The following is a 23,330-nucleotide window of genomic DNA, read 5'->3' as shown; positions in this document are numbered from 1 at the left end:
CAAGAACCGGCAGTAATACTCTCGCTGGACGCTCATAGGGCGTTCGACATGGTCCATTGGCCATTTCTATTTGCGGTGCGGCACCACTTGGGGATTGGCCCGCCGTTTTGTGCCTGGATCCGCCTACTGTATACGAAGCCCATGGCACATGTCACAGCTAATGGCCATATCTCAACAGATTTTCCTTTGGCCAGAGGCACGCGTCAGGGCTGCCCGCTAATCGCCGCTACTATTTGCCTTAGTTTTGGAGCCTCTGGCGGAGTGGATAAGATGGAAACCTACTATTCAGGGCCTTAAGTGGACTAATGATTGGGAGGATAGGATCCCCCGCTATATTTCACCTCTCCTAGGTGCTCTACAGTCACCCTTTTGGATGTCTGCACAGCCTATGGACGGGCGTCTGGTTATTCTATTAATTGGTCTAAATCCACCACGTATATATTTCATAGCCCACCGCCGCGACTACAGGATGGCTGCCCGTTGCAGACTGCAAACAGCACGTTTAAATAATTAGGGATTTACATCACCGCTAACTCTGCCGACTTCTACAAGCACAATTTGCAACCCCCACTCGAACGTCTCAAACTAGACATACGACATTGGGAATCACTGCCGCTAACTCTGCTGGGTAAGGCAGCACTTTTTAAAATGATGGCTCTGCCCCGCTTTCTATATAAAACACGCCGTACCCTGTGCATACCACTTACTTTAAAACGATTGCGGCGCAGGTATCGGTTCTGTTATGGGGTCATAAGCCCCCGCATATAGCACAGGCCAAGTTAGTAAGAGGCAGGTCCGATGGTGGTATAGCGCTCCCTGACATATGTCTTTATTACTGGGCAGCACAATTAAAAGTCATTAATCAATGGTTACATCTTCCGCAATCTGAACCGGCTCTAAAGGCAGACAGCACAGTTGGGACTGTCTGGTATGCTGGCTTCCCTTTACGATAACAAACTATTTCTCACAAAGCTTGGGCCATTAAAGCACACACTCACAATATGGCATGCAGCGCAGGCAAGGTTGGGATGGCGGGGGGTACTGACACAGCTTACTCCGTTGTGGGACGCAAAGAGGTTGGGGAAGCTTAGGCACACCAGGGGCTTCGACCGTTGGGATGCTATAGGCATATCAACGATTGGGGACATGTGGCAGAGAGGACAAGTACTATCCTTTGAGACCCTCAGACAACAATATGATTTAGCCCCGTCAGAACAGTTCAGGTATATACAGATACGCCACGCATTAATGACAGCACCGACACCTGACTCAGAAGTCCCAGAAGCGTCCCCTCTTGAGGACAGAATACTGACAGACTATATGTCATCGAAAGCGACTTCCCTAATTTACCGTAAGCTGGTGAATAATTTACCCGACCCAACAGGACCATTACGGGAGAAGTGGTCTCATGACTGTGGTGAAATTGATGACTCGGAGTGGCAAGAGGCGCTGGCGTCCCCAAAGGATGTAGGCATCCCCTCACGTCTCCGTTTAGTGCAATTGCGAATATTACATTGTTCCTACTACACTAGAAGGACTTTACATAAGATAGGACGGATAGCTCATCCATACTGCTTGAGGGGTTGTGGTGAGGAAGGGAAACATAGCACAGAGATGGGGTGGAGCAGAGAGGCCTACATTGACGGCTTGGAAGAATGATATGGATGCAGCTAGGATTTCAGAAAGGGCGGTGTTTCGCAATAGGGGCTGTCCTAAAAAATGGAATAAAATTTGGGGGCCATGGAATGCATATAGAGGAAACATCTGCGAACCTCCTTCAGATAATAATGACGATACTAGTTCAGATTCGGATTAGCCCCCTAGGAACAATGCATGCTGTGAGAAATCCTACCTCGACTGTTGAAATAAGATATATTTGTGACTGTAAAATAATTGTAACTGTTTCTGATGGAAGGATACTGTGCAAAATGTATTGTGTATACTTAATGAAAGTTCTGATGTACTATTTTGAAATGCAAATAAAAATATTTAAAAAAAAAAAAATTGTCTTGAGCATCTTGAGTGCATGAAAGCAGGTGACTGAGACCACGTTCACCTGGCTGCTTGTGGTGAGTTGGTGTTGATTAGAGGTTCTTTGCGTGGGTTGCTTGGAGAAGTGTGGGCACGAGTTCGGAGGGGTACCAGGTGGAGTTCCAGAGCAAGGTGTCTTTGTCAAAGATTCCTACTGCCGTCTTGTCTGTACTGATCTTGAAACAGTTGGTTTTCATCCACCATTTGGCAGGCTGAGAAATTCGTCTGTGTGTTTGGTGTCTTGTCGGAGAGGGAGAGTATGAGCTGGGTGTCTTCAGCAGAGGATATGATGTTGATTTTGTAGGTGCAGACAATGCTGTTGGGTGGGTCTTGTAGGCTGAGTGAGAATCCTTGTGGAACTACGCATAGGAGGTTGGCGGCATACAAGGTGAAGGAGGCCAGGCTGACCGACTAGGTGCGGCCAGTGAGGAAGGAGCAAATCCAGCGAAGTGCAGGACCTTGGGATGTCAACTTCATGCAGTTGTGGAAAAATGATGTGGTATGAGACGGTGTTGAAGAGTGCGGAAAGATCCAGAGTCTGGATGTATGACATTACAACCCATGCTTTTACCACGCATGCCTTTACAACGCGGTTTTTACATCGCAAACCTTTACAACCATAGCGCTTTGAGGTGCTGGATAGTGAAAAGTTTAATTTACTATTCCAACACCAGTCCCCGTGGACACTAGGGAAGGTGTTGGATAGTAAATTAAACTTATTCCCTATCCTAGAGCGCCCCCCAGCGCAATGCGTTGTTATGGTTTGCGTTGTAAATACCGCGTTCTAAAGGCACTGCGTGGTAAAAGTTGCGTTGTAAAGGTTGTTCACCCCAGAGTCCTCCTCTCGCTCTTCTCTCTTTTTGATCACTTTCTCTCACCACCCAAACCCCTTGAAGTCTCCTCCTGAAGAGTGCTGTCAGCTGGGGAAAGTGACAAAGTCACGAAGAGCGGCCCACCAGGAAATGCCTGGTGGTATACAAGGCCTGTAAGGCCCTGCAGATAGTATTTCTTTGATATGTTCAATGCACAGCTCCAAAACCTCGAATATGATCAAAAGGAACTCTATCAAGGGAAAGCAGCATCGATGTAGCAAGTCACTCAATAATACTTTCTGCAGTTCTAATGATCACAGAGGGCATCTGTTGTATAATCATACAGAAAGGTACAGCAAACGCTTCAAATGTTCCCTACATCCTAAATGGCTTCCCATATAAATCGTTTTGATTTTAGTCATGTCAAATGTATCCTAATAAAGATATATAAGTATTTCCCCATATGATAGGAGACACCATATGTCTTCCACCATATGATATCTAGAACTCCTGCAACGAACCAGTCCCACTAGAATCTTATCTGGGAAAGGGAATGTTTATATAATTATGCCAAATACAGCTTGGAAGTCTAATTAATCCAAAGTCCACTAATCAAGCCACTGAGCTCACAAGTGTTATATTACATCAGTAAGAATGACATTCTTTTCAGATTCTTGCTCATGCCCTTTGCCTAGTTTAGTGGAGAGGGTTAGTTCCCCATGGGTCTTAACTAAGCCAACGACGACAACACATATAAATGGGATGCACACTGTTTTTAAACCATTGTTCCTCATTCTTAATTGTCCAAATCCATTGTTTTGCGTGCTTTAACACTGGTGACGTGCCTAGCCCAAACGCATGTGTAAACTAAACATCATCGACCTGGAGCTTTCTTTTTTAGCCCCAGAAACCAGTGGCACAGCTCAAGTTGCATTTGCAAATATTCTCAAATTCTTAAACGATTTATACTTCTTTGAATTCCATATTTCTTCTTATTTTTCATTGACACTGAAAACTTTTTCAATCACAAGCAGGGGAGTGTTTTTTCTAAGTTTCTCATGTTTTAAGTGGGCCATCCGAACCTCTTCTCCAAAAAACATGTACAAAGGCGAAATTCATCTTTAAGCAGTTTATTAGCACCAATGCATTTCGGGCCTCTGGGGGCCCTTCGTCAGGGTGTAACTGAAAATAACAATAAAAAGTACATTTTAAAACTCCAAAGTGTATGCAGTTTAACTCTTATCAATGTGCTTGTGGTCGATGATCTTAACTAAGCCAAACCATGTACAGGATTCATCTGGATCACTGTATCATTAGGATTACAATTCTACTGCTACGCAATTGACATACAGCTTATCCACTAATTTTCTGATGTCTCTCATCTTCAAACACAATTTTAAATATGCCCCCAGAAGGCAGATCCAGAGACAAATCATTTTAAATGGAATTCAGAGAAAACACAGATTCTAGTTTTTGGTGGCGACTGTGTTCTGTTATTATTTATTATTTTATTTATTTATTTATTATTCTCCGGCCACCACTTGGTGTCCCTTGCATTTGGGCTCAACTCTTGAACTGGCTGATAAAGCGAGCAACCTGTGGATCTTTTTTTTTTTAATCATAAACTTTCATTCATTTCCCAGATGAACAAACTTGCTTTATCCAAGGTCACATCCTTGAGATTTATAGGAAAACAGTGCCCCATCTGATTTTGCCGTAGTGCAAGATAACTCGGACTTTAAAATATTCCTGTCTTCACTGCAGCAAATGCGGTTTACATGGGTTGCTCAAAACTGATTTACGGTATACAGGTGATACAGAAAAAGACAGCATGACTTGTACAGGGCTTGCCTCTGGATCACACTTCAGAGCACCAACAGAAATTACTGTACATAAACACATACCTTTCAAGTCCTTAAGACTGATCACATTCTCTCATAGACATGCAACAAATGCTATACTCTTGCTCATATTCTCAAATTGGCATCTGCATTGGATCCAAAATGGACCCTCTGGGATTGGGGAAGGAAGATATTTATGCCATCCAACGGCCAATATTTAGAAAACTCTCCCTAACCGTCCTAAAGTTACCTCTAACCATCTTCAGTTCCACAAGACTGAAGACAGGGCCCTTCAATTCTATTGGATTATGCCTTATTTGGCAGCTCCAGCACTATCCGTAGCACCAGGAGGGTCTTGTTTAAGGAGGGCTGTTTGCTGAGACCTCAATATGTTCAGTTTCTGGAACTTTGCATAGTGTGGCTCTCCCATAAGCACATTGTGCATCTGATGAAAATGTATGTGGTTTGCAATACTCTTGGGATAGAGAAGGACAAGTCACTCCACTCTTAGTTCGATGCATTATAAAAGTGCCTCCATCACTCTGCAAGTTTACAAGTGATATGTTCCCTTACGTTGAAGTTTAGGAGAAAGATGGCAGTGCATTGTATTTTACCCACTAGGGCTGGAGACATAGAAAAAGGGGAAAACAGAATCATCAATCTATGAGTTACAGTGAAAAGAATCTTACAGAACAAGGCTTTAAATGGCACATGTCTGTCTACCAATCAGGAGGAGGTCCACGATAATCCACCTGATACAGAAGAGGAAACTGTTTCACAACCGAATTATATGACTTTTTTCGAACATTGGGAAAGTGAAATATAAAGAAAGGTGAAACAGTGCACATATTCATACATCGGAGACTTCTCAGAGGATCACTCGAGGTGTGATTGGGTGGCGGGGGGAGGATTTCATCCTCCATTCAGACCACCATTGTACTTTCCCTAAAGAAACATCATAGTGGTTGTAGTTGGAGTTCTTGAATGCATGCTAAAGCTACACTTTCCGGTTCCTTTTTGGGATTATCACTATGTCCCTCTTCATCTCTGGTCCTTCCCTTTGCCAAATTCAATCTACCACTTTTGGATGAATCCCTCCTTGGGTGCGAGAGGAACCCAGGCTTTCTTGCCCATTCGCTTCTTGCCATGTGATGGGTTAAGTTCACTATTACGCCCATTACAATCGTGACCGCTCTCAGTAAGGTCATGCCAACCTTACTCCTCTGCTTTTTGATTATTCTTATCTAGGGGAAAGTGAGAAGTCACGTCATATTCGTCTTGTACCCTTTCCTCGTGTCTCCAGAAAAATGCAGGCCGGATGTCAAATCAAGCGACGTAGCCGCCAATATTAACTTATCAAACGGATGCTCAGTGCGGGGGTGTGTCACTTGAAGGGTTAATGCTCCGAGCCCGGGAATAAGGCGATGACAGCAGCTCGCGCGCTTCCTGGCGTGTAAGCGAACAGGTCTGCACCAATGTTACACTTTGCTCTAATTGCTCCTTGACAGGAGCGTGCGAGCGCCGAGAGCACTTCCCAAGCTCCAACACGCAAGGCCCGACCGGTCGGACTGGCTCCCGCCAGGCCGGCGCTGCACAGCTAGCACCGTGCCGACGCCGACCAGCACGCAGCCCGTTTGAGCTGACGAGGTGGGTGGACGACGCCTTTACTGCCCGGCCCCGAACAATTCATTGAAATAATACTTTATGTTGAATGTTATCGCTACACGTTTAACGTTTACGACTACAGTCATTCGAGGCTGGTGAGAGGTCGGTAGTTGCGTGACGCGCATCGGACTCACAGTGGCGCTTTAGGCGTCACCGAGTGCCAGGCTGCAACTGTCTCCTTCGGTTTGTATGTACGCATTAAGAACTTCTTTCTAGGTCGAAGCCTACCGGGCTGCGCAGCTATCTGCTGGCAAAGAGTTATAGGGGTGTCACTGAATTCTGACCTAGAGGGCATTCCGCCCATTGCTTACTGTAGGCTTTGTGTTATGTTACTCCCAATCAGGGAACAAGTCGTAAATAAACAACAGAAGTGGGGGAACTAACCAAGTGAGGCTGTATGCAAGTGACATCATGACGTCACATTCCATGTGGCATCAGCGTAGTGATATCACAACCCATGACCTCAGAAGAAGTGCCATCAGATCTTTAGACATCACACATATGTTTAGCAGCTCTATCATGGACACATCTGAGCGCATAATAAGATTTAAAAAAATGTGATTTTGCGTCAGGGGTTACGCCAAAAAAGCGACGCAACCTGATAAAATCTGGGCCTCAACTTGTACATTTATTTTTGAAAAAGTCTTACACACAAAAATTGTCAACAAGGAAAAACTTCTCAGTAAATCTATTCTACTTCATTTGTTGCAAGGTGTGTGTTTTAAAACAACTTATGCGGTTTAGGCACCTGCTGTAAAGATCTGTGTGTCTATGATGTGTGTGACTCGGGGAATAATTATAATGGTAAAATAACTCTGAAGGTTAACATATTTGCTGAAGAAAAAATTTCACTAGTCCATGTTCTGAATCAAAGTAGCATAGGGTAGTGGTTGTGTTCCGGGTACACCGAAGTGTCTGCAAAGAAATCTTAGGAGGTCTGTGACTGTTTAGAAAATAAATGTTAACAGATTAATAAAGTGAATATAAATAAAGAAGCATATTAAACTTGAACATTTAAAACATTCTGTAAATTTGAAGGAATCTGAAATTGGAGCCTAAAAATTGAGTTGGTATCCTTAGACTGATTTGTGGAAGCAGTGCAAGTACATGAAACCTGGCCTCTATTGAATTTCGAAAAACTTCAACATTCCCATCAAACATTTTGATTTTTAAAAATATGTGTTTGAGAATTAAATAAAATATGACTGTTGGACAGGCCCCAGAAGGCGGCTCGCTCCCTCCCCGCATGACAGAGCCCGGACACCGGCACTCCAGAAGCCACCCCCAGAACCCGTAACCCGTCCCACACGGGACACCTGGCCCGAACATCCGCGTAACACCGGCCTGGGCCTCCACCGACACCATCGCCCGGGCCCAGGCGCCATCTTGGACACTGCACCACGAGGCCGCGTGGCCTCAGCTCGACCCTAACCCTGGGCCTGGCCAGGCCCCGACAGCCCGGCACCACCATCCACCCGGGAGGTGAGCGGACCACTTGGCAGGTCAATGGGAGAGAGGAGTTTCGATGGCTCTCCCCCTCCAGGTGCCGATCGCCCCCAGCTCCCCCGGGCGCTGGCTCCACCCCCCTGCTGGGTGTCTGGACTCCCTCATCCCGGACCTCCCGACCTCCAAGTGCGAGGGTCCGGACATCAAAGGGCACCAGCCCTATAACTGGGGCAGCTCCAGAGCAGGAAGGCAGTTGTATCCTGGAGTCGAGAGACACCGTGAAGAACTCATCCTTGACGGACTGCTGGCGCTGCCGCAGCCCTGCCTTGTGAACTGTCGTCCTGCTTGCTGGCGCTGCCGCAGCCTTCTGCAACCTTCATCCTCGTCGGGACCTGCTGGCGCTGCCGCGGACCGTTGTAACTACCACCTTCGTCGGGACCTGCTGGCGCTGCCGCGGACCGTTGCTACCTACGATCATCTCGGGACCTGCTGGCGCTGCTGCGGCCCGTCCTCCTAGAACACCGAGCTCGAGGATTGGGAGCTAACCATCTTTTCATCGCATCTACCAGATTGGTAACAAGACTGTCCCGCTACCCCCTTTCCCATCCAAGAGACTAGAATCGAGGGGACCCGGAGTCCTGACCTCCTTGTACCATTCTACCGTACTTTAAGATTGCTTATAAAGAACGTTAAACCTTATCTTTGTGTGGTGTCCATCTGTGGGGGGGAAGTTACTTGTCTGTACGATCGCTGGAGACGGCTCTCCCCGGAGACCTCTCCCCTTGTCCTCGGCCGACCCTCCAGGTCCCGTCTAACATTGGTGGCCAGCGGCGCGATCCGAATCAACGCGTACGTACAGAGAGTGACTCACCCCACGACTAAACCACAATGACAACCAAAGAGAGCGGATCCACCGAAAAATTCCAGATGGAGAAATTGGAAGAATACAGCCATCGTGACTTAAAACAATTTTGCATCGAACTAGGCATTGCTACCACCGGTCTGAGCACAAAAGACGATTTCAAGCACGCCATCGAATCTTGGGCGGAAACCGGGGCCGTCAGATCCCCGGACCAAAACATCGCAGCAGCGGAGATCAACACCACTTCTCCCGAAGAATGGAGAGCGGGTCTCTCGCAGGAAGAGATCCAAGAAAGAGCAAGAAACAGACTACACGAATTAGAGATGGCACGGCTCAAGATGGACGGCGAGCTAAAACTAGCGGAACAAAAAATGAACTTAGAACACCTACGGCTCCGAGAGGAGCGGGAAGAAAAGCAAAGACAAAGAGAACTCGAAGAAAAGAGACTGGCATACGAACACGAGCGCAAGCTAGGTGAAATAGAAATACGGAAACAAAACAAAGAACTAGGGGTGCCCGCGCAACCGCGCACCCCAGGCGCTACGGAACAAAAAGTCCACATCCCCAAGGACGTCGTCCGAGAATACTATCGGAACGACGACATACAACAGTGGTTCAAGGCCTATGAGATCGCCATGGCCTCCCACCGGATCGATCGAAGTGACTGGGGCGCCGATCTATGGGGGAGGTTCGTCAACGAAGGCCGCGATGCCCTGCTACAGCTCCCGGACCACCAGATGACGTCCTATGACCACATGAAGGCCGCCCTCCTCACTCGATATGGACTCACACCCGAGATGTACCGCCAGAGGTTCCGCGACTGCACCCGGATCCAGGGTACAACTTGGGTGGAATATGTGAACTATTTTAGCCGAGCCTTCGAAGGGTGGATCAAAGGTAGCGGAGTCACCACCTACGAACAGCTCTTCAATCTCATTGTATGGGAGCACCTCTCCAACAGCTGCTTCGTCGAGCTCAGGCAGCACCTCCTCAACAGTAAAATGACTGACCCTCGGCAGCTCGCCGCTGAGGCTGACCGATGGGAGAGCACCCGAGTGGCTCGGGGTGGGCCAACCGAGCAGAACCGAAACAACCAAGGCCTTCATCGTCCCCGAGGAGGAGGAGGAGGCCAGGGCCGGGGCAGAGATGCCGCTCCGGCAGCTCCCGTCAACAACACCCCACCCCCGGCTGGGCGGGGGAACCCTCCGATGCGCCCAGGGTTCCGAGCCAATGTCACGTGCCATCGGTGCCAGCGGGTCGGACACTATGCCAACGACCCGAACTGCCCCAAGAACCAGACTCCCGGGCCCCGCCAGGTCGCGGCTGCCGCCCTAGGAGAAGAACAAACGTACGAAGAGCACGAAGAATATGAACAGGAACAGCCCGAGTGGGAACCTGCCGCCATGGTCCTGGCCTGCCTAGGGGGAAGAGACATGGTCCCGCGGGTCCCCCTACCCGCAAACACCCGAAAATACAGCCAGTGGGTGAACATCAACGGGCGCAAGGCCGAAGCCCTACGTGACACCGGGGCCAGTGTGACGGCCGTCCGCTGTCACCTGGTGACCCCAGAACAAATCCTGCCAAACGTCCTTTGCCCAGTCCGTTCAGCTGACAATTCTGAGAGCCTATGTCGGATGGCCTGTGTCCCCTTTGAGTGGGGAGGAGTGTCCGGCATGCTGAAGGTGACTGTCCGCGATGATGCCCCCGTGGACTGCCGCCTGGGAAACGATCTTGAGAGTTCCCCGTGGGCGGCCGTTGAGAGAAGAGAACACCTGGGGATGCTGGGCCTCCCAGACTGGGCGTGCGTAACAACCCGGTCCATGGCCGCCCGTGCCGTCCCCAGACCCGAAGAGCCCGAATGGCTAGCACCTCCTCCCCAGATCACTCCAGAGGAAGACGCCGGCCGCCCTGACCCCCCAGAACAAGCCCCGGAAGAGCCAGCTCAGCTTCAGGACCTTCCAGACCTGGCTCAGTGGCGTCAAGAAGGGGGGCCCACCCAAGAACAATTTCGGCAGGAGCAAAAGACCTGTCCCTCCCTCGAGGGACTCCGACAGCAAGCCCTCACCCAGAGCGCGGGAGACACCGCAGGGGCGCACTGGATCTACTGGGACAACGACTTACTGTACAGCGAGCAAAGAATTGCAGAGTTGGGGGCCAGTCGGGTGCTGGTGGTCCCCCTCCGTTTCAGAGACTTCCTTTTAAACTTGGCCCACAATGTCCCCCTGGCTGGGCACCTGGGGCAAGACAAAACCTACAACCGTCTGGTGACTCATTTCTACTGGCCCAAAATGCGTAATGATGTCTCCAACCTCTGCCGGGCCTGCCCCACCTGCCAAGCCAGCGGCAAGAGCGGCCGAAAACTCAAGGCGCCCCTGCAACCATTCCCGGTTGTCACCACCCCGTTCGAGCGAGTAGGAATAGACATTGTGGGGCCCCTGGACCCCCGAACAGCACAAGGGCATCGATTCATCCTGGTCCTGGTGGACCACGCCACCCGCTATCCCGAGGCCATCCCCCTTCGAACAGTGACAGCACCAGTGGTAGGCCGAGCCTTGATGGGAATCTTCTCGCGAGTGGGCTTCCCCCGAGAAGTCGTCAGTGACCGAGGCACAAACTTTATTTCGAAGTATATGAGATCCCTCTGGCAGCAGTGCGGGGTCACCTACCGTTTTACAACACCCTATCACCCGCAGGGGAACGGACTGGTCGAGCGGTTCAACCGCACCCTCAAGGGAATGATTATGGGGCTGGAGGAGCCCCTACGCCGCCAGTGGGACGTGCTGCTACCGTGCCTCCTCTTCGCCTACCGAGAAGTCCCCCAGAAGTCCCTCAGTTTCAGCCCTTTCGAGCTCCTGTACGGGCACCCTGTCCGAGGGCCCCTCAGCCTGGTGAAGGAAGAATGGGAGATGGCCCCCCTGAAAACCCCTCCGGATGTCTACAAGTACCTCCTGACCCTCCGCAACCAGACCAGGCGATTCAGGGAGATCGCTAAAGCCAATCTGGAGGCCAGTCAGGAGGACATGAAGAAATGGTACGACCAACATGCCTCCTCCATTGAGTTTGAACCTGGTCAGCAGGTATGGGTGATGTCCCCCACCGAACCCTGTGCCTTGCAAGACAAATGGACAGGACCCTTCAAGGTGGTCGAGCGCAAGGGCCCTGTCACCTATCTCATCGACATGGAGTCCCCCCGAAACCCCCTCCGGGTCCTCCACGCCAACAGACTCAAACCACACTTTGTGCGCTCAGAGCTCAGCCTCCTGATGGCTACAGACAGTGGGGTGGAAGAAGACGCCGAGCCACTCCCGGACCTGCTGAGGACCCGTGAGAGAGATGGTTCCGTGGATGGGGTCCGACTCTCCAATGCCCTGACCCCGGAGCAGCGCCAAGACTGTCGGACCCTCCTGTTGCAATTTGCAGATCTGTTTTCCCTCACCCCCGGGGTCACCCCCTGGTGCCTTCACGACGTAGACACTGGGGACAGTCCCCCTATCCGACACCGGGCGTACCGAGTGCCAGACCGGGCGCGCGCCTGCATCCAAGAAGAAGTCACCAAGATGCTTGCACTGGGGGTCATCGAGCCCTCAGACAGCCCCTGGGCCAGCCCAGTGGTACTGGTACCCAAAGCGGCCGCCCCAGGCGCCACCCCCGAGCTCCGGTTCTGCGTCGACTATCGGGGTCTGAACGCTGTCACCAGAACCGACGCTCATCCTATCCCCCGAGCCGATGAACATGGGGGCGGCCCGCTACCTAAGCATCTTCGACCTGACAGCGGGCTACTGGCAGATCGGCCTCACCCCCAGGGCTCAAGAATGATCCGCTTTCTCCACCCCGGATGGGCACTACCAGTTCACCGTGATGCCCTTCGGTATGAAAAACGCTCCAGCCACTTTTCAGAGACTTGTGAACCAGGTATTGGCGGGCCTCGAAGACTTCAGCGCCGCCTACCTGGACGATATTGCAGTATACAGCCGCCACTGGTCAGACCACCTCTGCCACCTCCGAGAGGTCCTGCAGGCCCTTCAGCGAGCGGGCCTCACCATCAAGGCCAGCAAATGCCAAATCGGCCAAGGGTCCGTGACCTACCTTGGACACCAAGTGGGGAGCGGTCTGGTGGCACCTCTCCAGCTCAAGATCGCTGCCATCCAGTCCTGGCAGCCCCCCGTCACCCAAACCGAGGTACGAGCCTTCCTGGGGCTCACTGGATATTATCGAAGGTTCGTGAAGGACTATGGCAGCATTGTGGGGCCCCTCACCGAGCTCACATCCAAAAAGCATCCTAAGACGGTCAACTGGACTCCAGACTGCCAAGCGGCCTTCGAGAAACTGAAGGCCGCCATGTGCACCGCCCCGGTGCTCCAGGCCCCCGACTACAGCCGCGAGTTCATAGTCCAGACCGATGCCTCGGACCATGGTATTGGGGCCGTCCTCTCACATCTCAACTCCGAGGGGATCGATCAGCCCGTGGCCTTCATCAGCCGACGCCTCCTGGCCAGAGAACAACGCTGGAGTACCATCGAGCGGGAGGCCTTCGCAGTGGTGTGGGCCCTCAAGAAACTCCGGCCCTACCTCTTCGGTACCCACTTCCGGGTACAAACAGACCATCGCCCCCTGCAATGGTTAATGCAGATGCGGGGGGAGAATCCCAAACTGCTGCGATGGTCCATCTCCCTGCAAGGGATGGACTTCACTGTGGAGCCTCGCCCTGGTCAAGATCACGCCAATGCGGATGGCCTGTCCCGCTTTTTCCGCCTCGACGGAGAGAGTCCCCAAGAAGATGGGTAATTCTCCCCGCCTTCAGCTGGGGGGGACGCATGTTGGACAGGCCCCAGAAGGCGGCTCGCTCCCTCCCCGCATGACAGAGCCCGGACACCGGCACTCCAGAAGCCACCCCCAGAAGTAACCCGTAACCCGTCCGACACGGGACACCTGGCCCGAACATCCCCGTAACACCGGCCTGGGCCTCCACCGACACCATCGCCCGGGCCCAGCCGCCATCTTGGACCCTGCACCACGAGGCCGCGTGGCCTCAGCTCGACCCTAACCCTGGGCCTGGCACCACCATCCACCCGGGAGGTGAGCGGACCACTTGGCAGGTCAATGGGAGAGAGGAGTTTCGATGGCTCTCCCCCTCCAGGTGCCGATCGCCCCCAGCTCCCCCGGGCGCTGGCTCCACCCGCCTGCTGGGTGTCTGGACTCCCTCATCCCGGACCTCCCGACCTCCAAGTGCGAGGGTCCGGACATCAAAGGGCACCAGCCCTATAACTGGGGCAGCTCCAGAGCAGGAAGGCAGTTGTATCCTGGAGTCGAGAGACACCGTGAAGAACTCATCCTTGACGGACTGCTGGCGCTGCCGCAGCCCTGCCTTGTGAACTGTCGTCCTGCTTGCTGGCGCTGCCGCAGCCTTCTGCAACCTTCATCCTCGTCGGGACCTGCTGGCGCTGCCGCGGACCGTTGTAACTACCACCTTCGTCGGGACCTGCTGGCGCTGCCGCGGACCGTTGCTACCTACGATCATCTCGGGACCTGCTGGCGCTGCCGCGGCCCGTACTCCTAGAACACCGAGCTCGAGGATTGTGAGCTAACCATCTTTTCATCGCATCTACCAGATTTGTAACAAGACTATCCCGCTACCCCCTTTCCCATCCAAGAGACTAGAATCGAGGGGACCCCGGAGTCCTGACCTCCTTGTACCATTCTACCGTACTTTAAGATTGCTTATAAAGAACGTTAAACCTTATCTTTGTGTGGTGTCCATCTGTGGGGGGGAAGTTACTTGTCTGTACGATCGCTGGAGACAGCTCTCCCCGGAGACCTCTCCCCTTGTCCTCGGCCGACCCTCCAGGTCCCGTCTAACAATGACATTGTTTATGTATTTAATGCTTGTTATTGTATTTTTTGCATATTGTTGTACAGTTCAAATCCAGCTTAAGCTGAGGTGCCAGGGTTCAACTGTCTTGGGGGGTCCCCGGATTTCAGAAATGATTAAGCGGGGGTCCACAGAAGTAAAAAAAGGTTAAGAATCACTGGCCTGGCCTAGAGAGTCAACGTGTCTCCTGCAAAGCACATCATGTAACATGCAGATGACCGATTTTTATATTATGTAATTATTTTTTTCAAGTTTTATATAGCGCAAACTAGATCCGGGGTTTTTGGGTATCAGAGCGCTTTACATGAGCACCAGTTTCGTTACACAAGTACACATTCATTTTAGTTAGGCATGTTGCTAGGTGAGTGGGTTACGGCTTTTAACAGAGATCCTTTTGTTACTTGTGGTTCTTAAATTGTAATCCTTTTAATACAGCACAGTGAGCTATGAAGGATATGGGACTCCTATACCGTGTAACATCCTGTATATTGACTTACACACTTATATGATTATTGTCAATGTATAATGTGTGTGCGTTATGTAAAGCGCTCTGGTATCCTGCATTGTGATAGGTAGTGCGATAAAGAAAACAAACTAGTGGTATATAAGTTGTTTGTGTAAATACTGAGACAGGGCAATGCATCTGACATTCTTACAGTGCATGCATATCCCTTATATATAGCGACTAAACAGTCAAAACCAGGCCTTTATAAGTACTTGTGAAGTGATAACATGCTGTGTGCCTTTGTTTACCCTCCACTGCATTTGCATCAAAGTGTGGGGGCTCCAGATAACTCCCAGCCAGGATATTCAAACAAAAGGAGGCCTGATGGACCCTTAACTTCATGCTTTGTTTTGGACCAGCTAGAAATTGAAATAACAAAAGTCACCTCGCCACCTACACGTTGCTGCTTGGAATAAAATCAGATAATGTGCAGGCGCTGCTGAAAGTTTCCAGGTAAATTACACCGGGCGGATTCAGCATATTTGAGTGGAGCCCCACTTTTTAGCAGGGTGGACACCATCTACTCGCGTTTACCCTCGACTTGTCCTGCTCACAATTACACGCAATTTGCTGGCTTTATTTGCTGTAGCCCCTCAAGCAGTGGCTGCTCCTCCACTAAGGTGGAGGAGCATCGCCTCACTGCTTTTCAGCAGTTTACAAAAGAATAAAATGATAACTCCCAATGTTATTATCATTTTATTTTTTCCTGTTGCGGGCACAGCAGCTACTCGTGGTAATATCAGGGAACCAACAGCAAAAACCTGTCCATCTAGCCATAAAACTGGCAAACAAGCAGCCATAAAACTGTCCCATACTCTGACCGGTCAGCCCAGCCCATCAGGCACTGCCCTATAGGCCAGGCCAACTCAGCAAGGCAAAATAGCAGTCAAGTGAGATACCTAAGGAAGAAAAGACCTGGGCATGAAGTTGAGGTGAACTTGCATTACTGTGTGCCAGGTTGTAGTGTATTATAGCATTACCATAGTAGAATATGTACCTCTTAACAGGCCGAAAAAGCACTCTCCAGATGGGCGACCAAGTAGGGCCCAATTTTCCAATATATGGAGGAGGAAGGATGTTGGCTTTGTCAACTAAAGCACAGCAATGTGTTATACTTTCTTTTGTCAATTAGGAGATTCCCCTTACTGGCTGCGAATGACTAAGCTTCCAGTTGTGGCTCAGAATAAACATCTGTTAACCTACAAAGCTTGTGGAAATCTACTCCTTCATTACAAGTTGGCAACATGTTGTTGGAAGGGACGGACTGGCCGTTGCGGGCACCAGGCGTTTCCCCGCAGGGCTGCCAGGGTGGGGGCCGGTTTTAGACTCCTAGGGGGCTGCTTTTGTTACCGGGGTCGGTTTTGCAGTATAGCTGCAATATCGGTCCCCATCAACAATAACGGCACAAAGCTTCTCCCCCTCACCCCGGGTCTGGATTTGTGTCCTGCAAGAAAGACAGCTTTGCTTCCAAGTACCCTTAGTAAAGGGGGTTAACATGTTTAAACACTTGCTGGTAGCAGCATATCTGTTGGTTAACCTTTAGAATATAAATTCAAAGAGGCAAAGAGATGTTTGGAAATACGTTCGCCAAAGTAGTACATTTTATGATAGCTAGACAAATTCTTTACTTGACCACAAAAAATAACAATTCTTTAGACAAGTCTGTTACAATGCTACAACAAGCATTTACAATGCAATAGGTCTCGCAGCATTAAAGTTTGAGTTATTGGCATTGTGTATGACAATGCGTTGTATACATTTTTTAGCAAACTTTGAATTGGTGAGCAGTGAGAGTGTGTGCAAGGGTATGCTGTTGCTCACAGCTGTTATTCACACAACTCTGATGATGCACCTCACGCAGGGGGCTGACGCAGTTATTATTCACACAGCTCTGATGATGCACCTCACGCACGGGCTCACAGTTGTTATTCACACAGCTCTGATGATGCACCTCACGCACGGGGCTGACGCAGTTATTATTCACACAGCTCTGATGATGCATCTCAGGCACGGGCTCACAGCTGTTATTATTCACACAGCTCTGATGATGCACCTCAAGCACGGGGCTGACCGTTATTATTCACACAGCTCTGATGATGCACCTTAGGCACGGGCTCACAGCTGTTATTATTCACACAGCTCTGATGATGCACCTCACGCACCGGGCTGACACAGTTATTATTCACACAGCTCTGATGATGCACCTCACACACGGGCTCACAGCTGTTACTATTCACACAGCTCTGATGATGCACCTTAGCACGGGGCTCACAGCTGTTATTATTCACACAGCTCTGATGTTGCACCTCACGCACGGGCTCACAGCTGTTATTATTCACACAGCTCTGATGATGCACCTCAGGCACGGGGCTGAGGCACTTATTATTTACACCGCTCTATTTTGTGTACCTTTGTAACTGTATATATGTAACTTGTTAGTGTGTTTAGTGTATCTTGTGTACCTTTTGTAACTTACCTAGTTCTTTTGTAAAGCGCTCTGACACCTTTTGGGTAAAGTTTGCGCTATATAAAACTTCATTAAAGAAAGTAAACAGTAGAGGTAAATATTAATTCATTTCCGCAGTGGATATGCGAGTTCCCTACCCCTCCGTCATTAGTGTAATGTTGTGAGGGCACAGACCCGCAATAGTGTACTGACTACAGAGATTGGAATCTCAGCAATAACTAGGGTGGCTGAGCATGTGCCCAGTCTGTTTCTTTTTTCGAACGGGATGCCTCTGTAGTCTGCTACGATGGATGACGTGCGAGAAAGCAAGTCAATGCTGCAGCAGGGTGCCACTCGAACCACTGCTTCTTAACGGAACGTTTAGTGTAGAAAATGCCACATATGCCTCAGAACCGTCCCCGTATGGTACATGCCCTGACAACGCCCCTAAAGGATGCCACGCAGATCCCAAAACCCGGGAACGGGGGCAGCAGCCAAAGCTTCCTGCACGGAGTATCAGTTACGAACATACCCGGGAGAGGTCTAACGATCGTCCACTCGGACCATAAACGGCCATACCACACTCTTTAACGTTCCTCCCATCCTGAAAGTCGAGCCACAGGCTGGCCTAACATCCTCGCTATGGGAGAAGCGGTTAAAAACAGGTCCGTTACCGACTAACATTAAGAAACCCCTAACCAAGGCAACAAACTTGCTTCAAACTAGGCGGCTTACACAGCCTGTATGAGAGCGGCTGGAGAGTAGCACGTGTGGACCTGCCCCAGCATCAAATTAAATGGCATGAACGGACAGCAAAAAGCATGAAAACCACAACACGAAACCAAAACCTTCCGTGGGGCGGGACTTCCGTCTTCGGAAGCCTGCGCACGCGCCCACGGAGAGAAGCAGTGCTGGTGACGCGGGGCTCCCATGCCCGAGGGAGAGCCCCGCGGAGGCTGCAGAAGTCCAGAATGGCGGTAAGTGGCACTTAGTTGTAGGGGGGAGGGGGATACGCTTGTGTGTGTGCGCGCCTGTGTGTTGCCTGTGTGTATGTGTGCGGCGGGGGGTCTCTATGTGTGTGTGCGTGCGTGTAGGTGCGCTCGTGTGTGTGTCTGTGTGTGTGCGGCGGGGGGGCAGGGGTGTATGTGTGTGTGTGTAGGTGCGCTTGTGTGTGTTTCTCTGTGTGTGCGCATGCGTGCAGGGGGAGGTGTGGCTGTGTGTTACGGCTTTCCAGGAGACAGGAGCTGGCCACAGCGAGCGCGTTCTCGTGCGCGTGGCCCGCTCAAATCGCCTTCTGGCAGAGGAAATGTGCGCGGCCAGGTGCTGTCTTCTGGAAGGCTGCGTCGCTCACAATAGGTCTCGGGCGAGACAGCGCTTCGCGCTGTAAATCGCCACGAGACCTGAAACTATCAATGAAATGTAAATTTGGTGCCATGACAGATTAACTTATCTGTGATAAGCTTATTATTCAGTGCAAAGTAAAAAGAGGAAAAAACGTCTTTAGGGAAAAATAATCCAAATCTTGAAGTTGCTACTGACATAGCTAAAGTAGTAGAGAACCAGAATTTTGTAATAAAGAGATGGGTAGGAAAGACAAATTAAAAACTAAGTATACATGCACAGCAGAAAGGGACAACTTCAGGTTCGGATGTGGGTGCCACTGTGAAATCTAGAAATATGTTTGTCAAAGGTAGACAGAGTTCCAGGTATTGCTACGGATTAAAAAAAATATATATATTTCTTCATTAGGTTTTCTCCAAATCGGCAGCTCGCATCCAAAACATCAAGTATACATTTCGTCCACCTCAGCCGAGGTGATGAACATCACAGTAAGAATACATGTCAACGATAATGCCTGAGTTCGCAACCGTGGAGAGTCCACTATCTTCAACATTATCTTTGGTTTGTCTTTTTATATTCATAATCAAACCCAACTGTGTTAAACTCCCCCCTGCCTCCCACCCCCCACCCCCATCCCAACAACCCTCCTCAGTGCCCCTCCCCCCCTGCCAGGTCTATGTAACTCAAGGTCTACGTATCGAAGTATTCATATGGGGCCACCCTGTGCCTCCCTCCCCTGTCCTGAGCACCCCCTCCCCTCTACAGAGGACATCTCATCTACGCTGTCTATGGTGACTTGGGAGGCCTGTCCTGCTATCCCCTGCATCATCGCTCCCCATGCCATTAGCACCTCGGGCAGTTTCGCATCTCTCCCAGTGTTCCGTATGTGCCCCTCTTCTGCTAGGGCCCACTCCCGCAGATCCATCCTCCATTTTGTCAGTAGCGGTCCTTGCTGAGTTAACCAGTGGATTGCAATACACCTCTTGGCTATAACTAGACCCAGGACCAAGAACTACCTGCTTATCTTACGTTTCGGGTCATGAGGAATCAAGCCCAGTAGACAAGCGCCTGGATCCAAGGCTATTGTCCATCCCGTTATTCGGGTCAGGTCCCCGAGACCGCCACCCAATACGTCTGGATCATTGCGCACGTCCATACCATATGCAGAAAATCTGCCGGATCATAGCGACATCTGGGGCAGTGTGGGTCTCAGGAGCAATCAATGGGGTGCAACCTCTTGAGTGAGAGGTACATCATATGTATTATTTTGTACTGGATTTGCTTAAAACGATTGCTCACCGACACCTTCCGTACATTCCTGTGTATGTTTTCCCAATCTCGCGTCGTGACCTCCTGTGGACACACCTGCTGCCATTTTTCTTCTATTTTTAGGGGGCCGTTCTTTTTATGGTCCCTCATGCCCTTTAGAGGTGAGTAACACACTTTCGCCTTCCTGCCATAGCAATCATAGTGACCAGGGTTTGGGTAAACCCCGGGGATTCCGGAAATGCGGGCCATAATTACCGTCCCGTTGCCGCCATCTTTGCATATTGCAAAAACTGCCCTGCCCCCAACTCAAAGGTGGTCACTTCCCCCTGGTAAGTGATAAATTTACAGTCCGGGTAGAGGTAAGACAGTATCAGGCAGCCCCCTGCCTTCCAAGCCTCTATGGACATCACCTGGTCAATTTGAGCAAAGGGCGGCATCAACCAGAAGTCCGCCGTTCCAGGGCAAAAGGTCTTTCCTGAATTATTCTACGAACCACTCGATTCAAAATTGCAGCTCCAAGCCGCACCAAAGGAGGACCGTGCGCCCGCCGGCCTGCCATAACAACGCCCTAGCTGTTGGTCCCCGTATGTACCTGCCAGCAGGGACCTCTCCCAGGAGGGCTCCACGTCTAACCAGGCTGTGGCATGTTGTAATTGCGATGCAAAGTAATGAAGTTCCAAGTCTGGGATCGCCAAACGCCCTTTAGCCCAACTACGTTTCATGACTTCTAAACTAATCCTGCATCGCTTTCCGTTCCATAATAATTGGACCAGCAGTGTATCGAGTTCCGTGAATACCCGGTGTGGAATTTCAAAGAAGGAGCCTTGCATGGTATAGAGATATCAGGGCAGGACTACCATCTTTATTAGTGCAATCTTTCCCATCAGGGAGAGGTTAAGTGTTTTCCAAAAGGTAATACTACCCTGCAGCCCCCGGATTATCCTCCCCATGTGCTGATAAAACACTGCCTCAGTCCTACCGACCCATATCCCTAGGTATCGGACAGTGTCCTCCACCAATGGAAGCTCCAGCACCGGGCTGAGACTTTGTTCTGTTAATGTAAGGTCCGGAGGCATCAGCGAATTGGGCCAGCGCCGTAATCAATGTCGACAATGACTGGGCCGGTCGATTCAGGTATATTAACGCGTCATCGGCGTACATTGACACCATATGCTCCGTACCCCACACACGTGTGCCCTGTCCTACAAGTATCTTGTGCAGATGACACGCCAACGGCTCCATTGCCAGGGTATATAGCAAGGGGGAGAGCGGGCACCCTGCCGCGTCTCCCTCGCTATAGGAAATCTGTCTGACACGTAACTTCCCGTCCAGACCCTCGCCATCGGACGAGCATATAGTAATTTAATCAAATTTACAAACCCCTCCCCCAGGCCTATTTTCAGCGGTACCTGCCATAGGTAATCCCATCTGATCGAATGAACGCCTGTTCGATATCAAGAAACACAGAGGTGCTCTGTTGGGCCCGTCCCGCCAAAGATTGCATAATGTGCGCCAGGCTGCGGATATTTCGCAACGTATTTCTGCCCAGTATAAACCCAGACTGGTCGTCATGGACCAGCCGCCGAAGATAGGGGAGGAGCCTAGACGCCAACACCTGGCTGATAATTTTAAGATCTACATTCAGCATAGAAATGGGCCTGTATGAGCCGGGGAGGAGGGGGTCCTTCCCAGGTTTGGGGATCATCACGATCAGTGCTTCCCGCATGGAATCTGGGAGCATACAGCGTTCCTCGGCCTCCATTGCGTTCTCTAGTAGTTTGGGGATCAGTACTCCGCCGTACTCTTTATAGGGTTCGGTTGCTATACCACCCATTCCCGGGGACTTCGCCGTCTTTAGGTGGGCGATTGCCTCCCTTATTTCCTCCCCACTAAAGGGGCCCCCTCAAGGCCTCCTGACTGTCCGTGTGTATAACTAGGAAGTTCCACCCATGCCAGATAGGCCTCCACAGCCTCAAGGGTCGTGGGTGACTGTGTCTGGGAGTATTTTTTTCGTAAATGGGCCGGGAATACATTATTTATTTCATGTAGAGCATACAACCTCTGGTCGTTTTTAAGTGCCAGGATTGGGTGGGGCTGAGTCTCCGCCCTAATCAGGCGAGCCAGCAGCCGCCCTGCTTTATCCCCTTCCGTATACCAGCGACGCCTACTCGCAGTTCTAGCATATTTGCCTAGTGAGTCCCATATGTCCCCTCGCTGCCGCTGCACATCATCCCATTCAGCCGACCTCTCTCTGCTCATGGGAAATTCCTTTTCCAAAGCCACTAATCGTTCCTCCTGCCGCCGCAGATCACCCTCCAACACTTTTTTAACCCCCACCTCCGTGGACATACATATCCCCGTACCACCACCTTCATTGCGTCCCATTCGGTCGGCTAGTGCTAGTGGAGCCCCAGTTGACCTCCATATAACAGTCCAGCCCATTCGACATGGTGTCTTTATAGATCGGGTCACCAAAGGCTTCAATATTGAGCCTCCAGAGCGGTACCTTAGATCTCGGTCGGGCCAGCGAGTAAGCAATTAGGAGCGGGGAATGATCCGACAAATAGTGGGCTAGGTATTGCGCCTCTGCTACCCGATATACCGCCGTCTTTTGAATGAAAAATTTGTCTAATCTACTACAAGTATTGGCAGCAGGTGTGTGACACGAGTACACTCTGCGACTAGGGTTACGGTGGCGCCACACGTCCAACAAGCCATAATTGTGAAGCAGTTGGCCTATCGCTTCTCTGATTTTAGGTTTGGCATCCAGTTTTGGGGGAAATCGGTCAAGTTACCCATCCAGGGAACAATAAAAGTCACCTGCCACCAACAATTCTGTATCCGGGTCCAGATCCACCTGTCCCATAACTCGGCTCAAAAACCCACTATCATCTCTGTTCAGGGCATAAACATTCACAAGGCATATCATGCACCCATCTGCCCAATTTCATTCCCGCTGCTGTTGTCCTTCACGACGTTGCTGGTTCCTCTGTCGATTGTTCCAGCGTCTCTGCTCCTGCCATCCCTGGTTTTGGTCCGAGCCGGCCAGGCCCAGCGAGTCCATCCAATTTGCTACCTCCGATGGGGTACCAAAAAAGTGTACTTTGTGTGCGTCCTGCATTCGGAGCCTGGACGGGAACATCAGGCTGTATTTAATGTTGTGGCTACACAGCCGGCGTTTAACACTCAGGAAATCATTCCGCAGGTCTTGCACTTTTTTAGTATGGTCAAGGTATATGAGAA

At 50.7% G+C, this 23,330-nt stretch overlaps 1 protein-coding gene across 2 annotated transcripts in view; it reads right to left on the bottom strand.

Moving 5' to 3' along the window:
- The window catches only part of EDC3 (enhancer of mRNA decapping 3), a 330,103-nt gene that overhangs the window by 93,022 nt on the left and 213,751 nt on the right, over nucleotides 1–23,330 (bottom strand). The window lies entirely within an intron of this gene.

Source organism: Lissotriton vulgaris, chromosome 2_2 (assembly GCF_964263255.1).
Source record: "Lissotriton vulgaris chromosome 2_2, aLisVul1.2, whole genome shotgun sequence".
In the NCBI taxonomy this organism is placed as follows: domain Eukaryota; kingdom Metazoa; phylum Chordata; class Amphibia; order Caudata; family Salamandridae; genus Lissotriton; species Lissotriton vulgaris.
Note: the sequence above shows the minus strand (reverse complement) of the source record. Positions and strands in the feature narration are given on the sequence as shown.